Source organism: Equus przewalskii, chromosome 5 (genome assembly GCF_037783145.1).
Source record: "Equus przewalskii isolate Varuska chromosome 5, EquPr2, whole genome shotgun sequence".
Taxonomy (NCBI): Eukaryota; Metazoa; Chordata; class Mammalia; order Perissodactyla; family Equidae; genus Equus; species Equus przewalskii.
In genome coordinates, this window is record NC_091835.1 from 63294681 (window position 1) to 63303080 (window position 8400).

Sequence of the window (8400 nt, forward strand, 5' to 3'; positions counted from 1 at the left end):
TGGGGATTCTACAGCGTGTGTACATCAAGGGGATGCAGTGTACTGATTTTTGCTGGATTTCTCAATTTCCCTCAGTCCCTACTTTTCTGTTGTTTGTTTTACTGCAGAGAATTGGAGACCCCTGGATAGTAGCGGTGAATTGATTTTTTTTTTAACGATTTTTAACTATTTCTCCTAAGTTTAAAATCTCAATTGGTTTATATTATTTGAAAATTCATTCTACAGCTTTGGGTCAGTGGGAGAAAGTAATTTACATAAGCATGAAACTGGTTGATAGAAAAACTAGTATGTATAGAAGAAACACCAACGTCTGCAATCATGCACTCATTCAATAACCTTATGTCATTAGTTCTGTCATTAACACACCCAGAACAGGAGTGTGTACAGTGAATTGATGATCATCCTCTGTACTGTATTGTTTAGACCTTCCTAAATGCCTTCCCAGGAAACAAAGATAGCGTACCCTTCAAATCACCGTTATAAACTAAGTAGTTAAGCAGAAAGAAACATTTCCCAGTTGAAACTAAAATTTTTTAATTCTAAGTGTCTCTCAACTTAATATAGTCTATGAGGAATAAGCAGGTAGTAGGAACAATTAGTCAATGTTTTGCTTTACTTTTCTGACATATGATTAAGAGAAATTTAAGACTTTCTAAGGCATTTATTGTTCTGTCTACTTTTTGGTTCTGTAGTCATATAAAATGGCCATAGATCTCAGCTATCCATAGTCTTTCCTTTTTTCTCTCTTTCAAAATAAGCATATATTTTATTTTTTCAGCTTTATTGAGATAATTGACAAGTAAAAGTTGTATATATTTAAGGTGTACAACGTGATGTTTTGATATACGTGTACATTGTGAAATGATTACCACAATCAAGCTAATTAACACATTCATTACCTCACATAGTTACCTTTTTGTTTCTATGGTGTAGTGAGAACAATTATGATTTACTCTCTTAGCAGATTTCAAGTATGCAATACAGTGGTATTAACTGCAGTCACCATGCTGTACATTAGATCCCCAGAACTTACTCATCTTGTAACTGAAAGTTTACACCCTTTGACCAACCTCTTCCTATACTCCTTTAAAGTTTGTGCTTTTCCGCTACTAGAATGGGCACAAATAGGAATGGCTCTTTGGTTGTTCAAATTCTAGTCTCAAAAATAGTCAATATGGAGGCAACAGCAATGAATCTCCAAAATTAATGCTAAGATTTCATTCCTCTTATGAAATACTCTCACCTATAACAGTAATTATTAAATGAATTTAACAAATATTTATTGATTGTTTTCTATGGTCTAGACACTTATAAAAGCAATGGGAATATAATAATGAAAAATATAGACAAAGTCCTTGTTCTCCAAGGGCTTGTTCTCAGGACAAAGTCTCTGTTTAGATGGAGGTGATAATATACAAGTAAATAAGTAAGATGATTTCAGGTAGTGAGAAGTGTTAAGGAAACATTAAAACTATGTATTGTGATAGAGATTCTCTTGGCTAAGAAGCTTTGATGACACCCAAGCTCAAAAAAAAAGGCTGCCAGTGTATAGTCTCAGGAATCACTAGAATGTACTATCACTTAGAAAAAAGAAAATAGAAATCCTAAACTGAATCAAGTTTTATTGTGTGTTAGGCTGTGTTATCAAAGGGCTTAGGTCAGCATGGAGCCAAGAATAAGACTTTGTCACAAAGTTTCTATTACTATTCTGAGAAAAGGAGTGTTGTGTTCCAGATTATGTCAGATATTTTACTCTACAGGCTATTTCTGCATTGGGGAGTTTGAGGACATTTCTTAAGGTCATCTAATTTGTTTGCCTTGCAGTAACTCCATGCTTCTCTCACAGCCTTTTGTTTTCATTTTGATTTCTTGCCTGGATTTGCCTTTGGGAAGATAATGTACAATGACAAAGATTATTACAACCTACATAACAGTTTCTGTTGCAGAGCATCTTTTTAAGATTAGTAAAATCACATTCTGGCTTATACCTAAGTCTTTTGAAAGTTTAGGTAGCATGAACTAATTCTTCAGAGACTGATCATCTCAGGCTGTCCTGCAATGCTGAAATCCAAACCCTAGACTCTGAGTGACCCTTTCTCCTGCTGTAGCCATTCTAATAGCCAGATGGTGTCTCCACCTCTTTTAAGAATTAAAATGTAACTAATGCTATGGTGGTAATCATTTTGCAATATATAAGTGTATCAAATCAGCACATTGTACACCTTATATTTACACAATGTTATATGTCAATTATATCTCAATAAAGCTGGAAAAAATTTAAAAAAATAGAGAACTATGTCTTTAGCCCCTCTTTGCCTTTATAAAATGTCTCAATAATGACAGAACTTTTCATAAAAAGAGATGCATATCTCCATCATATATTTTAGAGGAAGACTAGCATCCTTCTTTATAGTGATAACAGAGTTTGACTATCATAAGATAGTGAGTAGCCTTAAAAATATGTTGAAATCTTGACCAATAGCTGTTAAAACAAAACAAAAAACAAAAAAAACCCCTCAATATCACTTCCGTTAATGGCATGCTTTGGTCAGATATTCCTAAGTCAATTCATAAATTAGTGGAGGCAACGTGTTATAGCTTACTCTGTTAAAAAATATTTGGAAGCCCTACCATACCAAGATTTTTCTTTGGCCAAGAAAAATCAATAATAACACCTGCCCTTAAATATTCAGGTCGGGAAAATGGCAAGGCAGCTCTGAAAATTCGCCTCTCTATAAAAACAATGAAAAAACTGGCAGAAATTGTCAGAATTGACTTTTCCAGAACTGGAAACTAACCAAAGGCTTGCAGCAACCCAAGGAGTATTTATTGAAGAAAAATGCCTGAGTCTCTATAGGAACAAGCTTTGTGGCATTTTAACTTCTAGTCCCATCCCCAGCTCAGCAGTAGCCTTGAAAAATAACATCCCACATCCTTGATACCAGAGGGAGCAGAACAGAGCTGGAGCTCTTTCACAGCCTCGTTCTGAGAGAACTGTAATTATCTGACTGTCTGGTGGTTCCCTGGAAGACCCCATTCAAAAGCTTATCTTCATTTGATCTGAATAAAGTTCACCTAGTGCTAAAAGCCCCTCTGCGGAATCGTTTGTGAAAAACATTTACTGGCAAATGTTTTAATCACGGCTGCCTGAGGTGATGAATAACAGTTGGGACAAACGGTAGGCTAACCAAAAACCTGAAAAGGAAAAGTTGAGGAGTAAGATGTCCATTATGACTTTGAAAATCTCCAACATATTCCTGGGAACCTAGAAAGCCATGCACAAGCTTAAGGCCATGCACATGCTTAAAAAAGACCCAGAAGGCCCTAAGCTTTCACCTCTGGCTGACCTTGAGGCTCTGTGCAAGCAAGACATAAAGATTAAGGTGAGCCTAAACTGCCTCACTGAGTGTGGAAGGTGTGTCTCAACATGCACACAGAGACCCTGGCAAAGACTGGGAGATTTATTGGTTCCAGATGTTTAAGGAGAGCTCTGCCCATTCATTAGCTGCTGACTAAGCTAACTGAGTAGAGACTTCAGTGGCCACACGTCACCAAAAATGCAGGCTTTACAGAATTGGTTTGTTAAAGTCACTAAATAAACAACCACCAAAACAATTAGCAACAACAACAAACCTTGGGGAGGAGGCAGAGTCTGATTTCCAGAGTTGCCACATTGTATTATTTAAAATACCCAGTTTTCAATAAAAAAATACTAGACATACGAAGAAATAGCAAAGTATGGCCAATATCAAGGGGAAAAAAGTCAATAGAAACTGTACCTGAGGAAGCCCAGTTGTTGAACCTACTAGACAAAGACTTTAAATCAGCTATTTAAAATATGTTCAAAGAACTAAAGGAAATCATGTCTCAAGAATTAAAGGAGAGTATGAGAACAATGTCTTACCAAATAGAAAATATTAATAAAAACATAGAAATTATAAAAAGAAATCCTGCAGTAGAAAATACAATAACTGGAATAAAAAATTCACTAGAGGGACTGGCCAGCAGATTTGAGTAGGCAACAGAGTAAAACAAAAACAAAAACAAAACTTGAAGGTAAATGAGGAATAGAAAGAAAAAGAGAATGAAAAGAAATGAGCAAATCCTCAGAGACCTGTGGGACACTTACAAGCTTACCAATATGCATATAATGGGAGACCCAGAAGGAAAGGCAAAAAAGTGCTAGAAAGAATATTTGAAGAAATAATGGTCAAAACCTTCCTAAATTTGATAAAAAGCATTAATACACACATCCAAGAAAGTAACAACTGCAAGTAGAATAAATTTAAAGAGATCCACACCTAAACCCATCATAATCAAAGACAGACAATCTCGAAAGCAGCAACAAAGAAGTGACTCAGTAGGTATAAGAGATCCTCAATAAGATTAGTAGCTGATTTTTCATCAGAAACCATGGCAGCCAAAGGCAATGGAATGATATATTCAAAGTGCTGAAAGAAAAAGAATGTCAACCAATAATTCTAACAAACTTATCCTTCAAAAAAGAAGAAGAAAGGGGCCAGCCCAGTGGCACAGTGGTTAAGTTCACACTCTCTGCTTTGGTGGCCCACATTCGCAGGTTCAGATCCTGCATGTGGACCTAGCACCACTCATCAAGTCAGGCTGTGGCGGCTTCCCACACAAAATAGAGGAAGATTGGCACAGATGTTAGCTCAGCAACAATCTTCCTCAAGCAAATAGAGGAAGATTGGCACAGATGTTAGCTCAGCAATAATCTTCCTCAAGCAAATAGAGGAAGATTGGCAACAGATGTTAGCTCAGGGCCAATCTTCCTCACACACACACAAAAAAGGAGAAAATACTACATTAACAGACAAACAAAAGTTGAGAGAATTTGTGACCAGAAAATGTGTCCTATGACAGAAGAGGGACTTTTTCAGGCTGAAATGAAGGACATTAGAGAGTAACTCAAATCCATGAAATACTTAGAAATGAATGAAAAAAACAATAAAACTTATGCAGCAAAAGCAGTGCCCACAGTAGAGACAAAAATCTCCCCTAAAATTCTAGCAAACTGAATGCAGCAACATATAAAAAGGATTAGACACCAAAATAAAGTAAATTTATCTCAGGAATGCAAGGTTGGTTCAACACACAAAAATTAGTAACTATAATACATCATTTTAATAGAATAAAAGACAAAATCCACATGATCATATCAATAGATTCAGAGAAAGCATTTCACAAAATTCAGTACTCTTTCATGATAAAATCACAAGAATAGAAGGTTACTTCCTCAACCTGAGAAAGGACATCTACCAAAAAAGCAGAGTTAACATCAGATAGAATAGCCAAAATTATCTTTAAAAAAAGAACAAAGTTGGAGGACTCACACTTCCCAATTACAAAGCTACAGTAATCAAGACAGTGTGGTACTGGCATAAGAATGTACATATGGATCAATGACATGCCATTGAGAGTCCAGAAGTAAACTTTCACATATATAGTCAACTGATTTGCCAAGACCATTCAATGGAGGAAATAATAGTCTTTCAATAGATGGTACTTGGACAACTGGATATCTACACGCAAAAGAATGAAGGATGGCTATAATAATAAATAAGGAAACGGAAAATAACCAGTGTTAGTGAAGATGTGGGGAAATTGGAACCCTTGTACATTTCTGATGGGGATGGAAATAGTGCACCCACTGTGGAAAACATTTTGGTAGTTCTGCAAAGAGTTAAACATAGAATTACCGTATGACACAGCAATTCCACTCCTGGCTATATATCCAAAAGAACTGAAAACAGGTGAACAAATACATGTACAAACCTCTTCATAGCTTCTTCCAGAACTGGTGAATGCTCCCAGGGAAACTGTAGCCCCCAGATGCTGGGTTCATCTCTGTATTTCTATCTTCTCCCAGATCTTGGTTCTTTATTTCTTTACTACCTTCTGAACACTGATGCCTTAGAGCAGTATTTTTCCCTAGTTTTCTCAGGGGAAGGTTTGATGTGAATTACTTGATCTGCTCTTAGGGAAAGCAGAAGTCACCTGGTTTCATTTTTAATTTGAATAAAATTCCATCCCCTCTTTCTTGAAGCTTTCTTTTTCCTTGGCTTCCTGGTTTTCCTCCTGCCTCTCTGAATGTTCTGCGGTTTCTTTTGAATGCTTCTCTGCCCCTCTACTCTGCTAATATAGATGATGCTATCTTGGGTACTCTTCCCTTCTTTCTAGACCTATCTATCTTGTCTAATTATGGAGTTTCAAATATTGTTCATATGCAAATGACTAGATTTTTCTAGTTCTCATCTTTAGCCAACTGCCCTGAAATATGCTTTTCTCCCAACCAATATACACCCCTTGGAATTTCTTGAACATGACATGAGTATCTGCGTATTTATGCATACTGTCCATCCTTCTGTTCTTCTGCTTGGAATGCCCTTACCTCCCTTGTCCACAGGGCACTCATGTCAGTTCTTTAAGATTCAGTGCAAGTATCCACGCAACAAAGTCTTTTCTGACTCCCCAGGTAGAAACAGGTAGCTCTCCTCTGTGTTCCCATGGTATTCCAATAATAAGAATAATTAATAATAATAATGTTATGTATGTTAATTTATAAACTTAATGTTTAAAAGTCATATGTTACACTGTTTTTATTAAAGAATTATGAGCATTGTTCAAAGTTCTTTCCCTTTATTAACTTATTTAATCCTCATAACAATTCTATGAATTTGGTAATATTATTTATCTACATTTTACAGTGAAGAAATTGAAGTGAAGTAACTTGCCCAAGATTGTGCAGCTAATAAATTGCAGAGCTGGGATTTTAACTCAGGCATCTGGCATCAGTCTGTAACCTTTACCACTATGCTCTATGTCATCATATTAATCATATTCACCTTCTCTGTCATTTGTGGAGAGCTAACTGTCGTGCCAAGCATTATGTTAAGCCCATGATCTCCTTTAATAAATAACGCTATAATGTAGGTTCTATTCTTCTCCTTATTGAGGAAATTGATGCCCAAAAGGTTAAGTAACTTCTTCCTCATGTTCATTGTGATAGATCACAATTCTCCACTCTTCCCTATATCCATGCCCTTTGCAATATGATTTTGTAATTATTCCTATCACGAGGTAAGGTCTATTTGCTCAATCCTTATATCCAGAATGGACTTGTAACTTGTTTTGATCAATAGAATGCAGCAAAATGATGTTTGAGTTCCAAGCCTGAGCCTCAAGAGCCCTTGTGCACCACTCTCTCTCGGAACTCTGCCACTGCCATGAGAACAAGCCCAGACTAACATGCTGCTGCTGAGAGACCATGCAGAGCAGAGGGACAAGTCATCTCAGATGAAGTCATCCTAAACCAGCCAACCTGCCGGCTGACCACAGATGTATGAGAGAAGTCAGCCAACCGTAGACTTGTGAAAAATGATTGCTGTTGTTTTAAACAACTACATTTTGGGGCAGTTTGTTATGCATTAGTATGGTAGCAATACATAACTGATTCAGTCACACAGGCAGTAGGTGGCAGCATCACACATACACAGACTCACATAAAGTGACTGGTGTTGTCATATCATAGAGTTTGGTAATAAAAAAGAAATTAATTAACCCCTGCTCATGGCTTGCCTCTTCTTGCTAAGCCTCGACTTCTATAAGAAACTACAGCCTGCTGAATCCTAGCAAGTGCAGCTGGTGGTGGATCAGCACTGACAGTTGAGTAGAGGCTAGTCTCGGTCTTTCCAAAGCAGAGTCAGCTGAATGAGGATCCCCACTGGAAGACACCTGCTGCTCAGGAATGACTCAGGCCTGGAGTCTTTGATAGTAGAAACCATGGTCTTCAGAAGGCAAGAGGTTCTGTCAGTGCTAGTGATGTTTGCTCTGGCCAGAAATAGTGACAGAGACCAGAGCCTGTGTGTAGCACCTACCACAGCTGGGATGTGTTCCTTTCCCCACTGTTCTTCGAGGAAAGGTACAACCTCTCATTCTTTTATTCATTCAACAAAAAAAAGTATCCACTATGTCTTAGACACTGTTCTAGGTGCTGAGGATGGAACAGTGAATAAAACTAAGTCCCTTCCCCCGATTGAGCTTGTATTTTAGTGGAGGAAACAGATAATATATGCAGATATATAACTCCTAAGTGCTGGGAGGAAAAATGAAGCAGGATTAAGGTGAAAGAGGGACTAGGAGTACAATCAGATTGGGAGGTCAGGGAAGACCTCTTTAAGGAGGTGACACTTGAGCAGAGACCTGCACTAAGTGAGGGAGAAAGACATGCAGATATTGGATTGGTGATCAGCACGGGGAAGAGCACGCCCAGTGTTCTGAAGTAGCAACGTGCTTGATCCTTTAGAGGTACACCTAGCAGCTGAGCGGGAGCAGACTGATCAACGGAGGTGCAGCGAACCACGGGCCAAGGCATGCAGA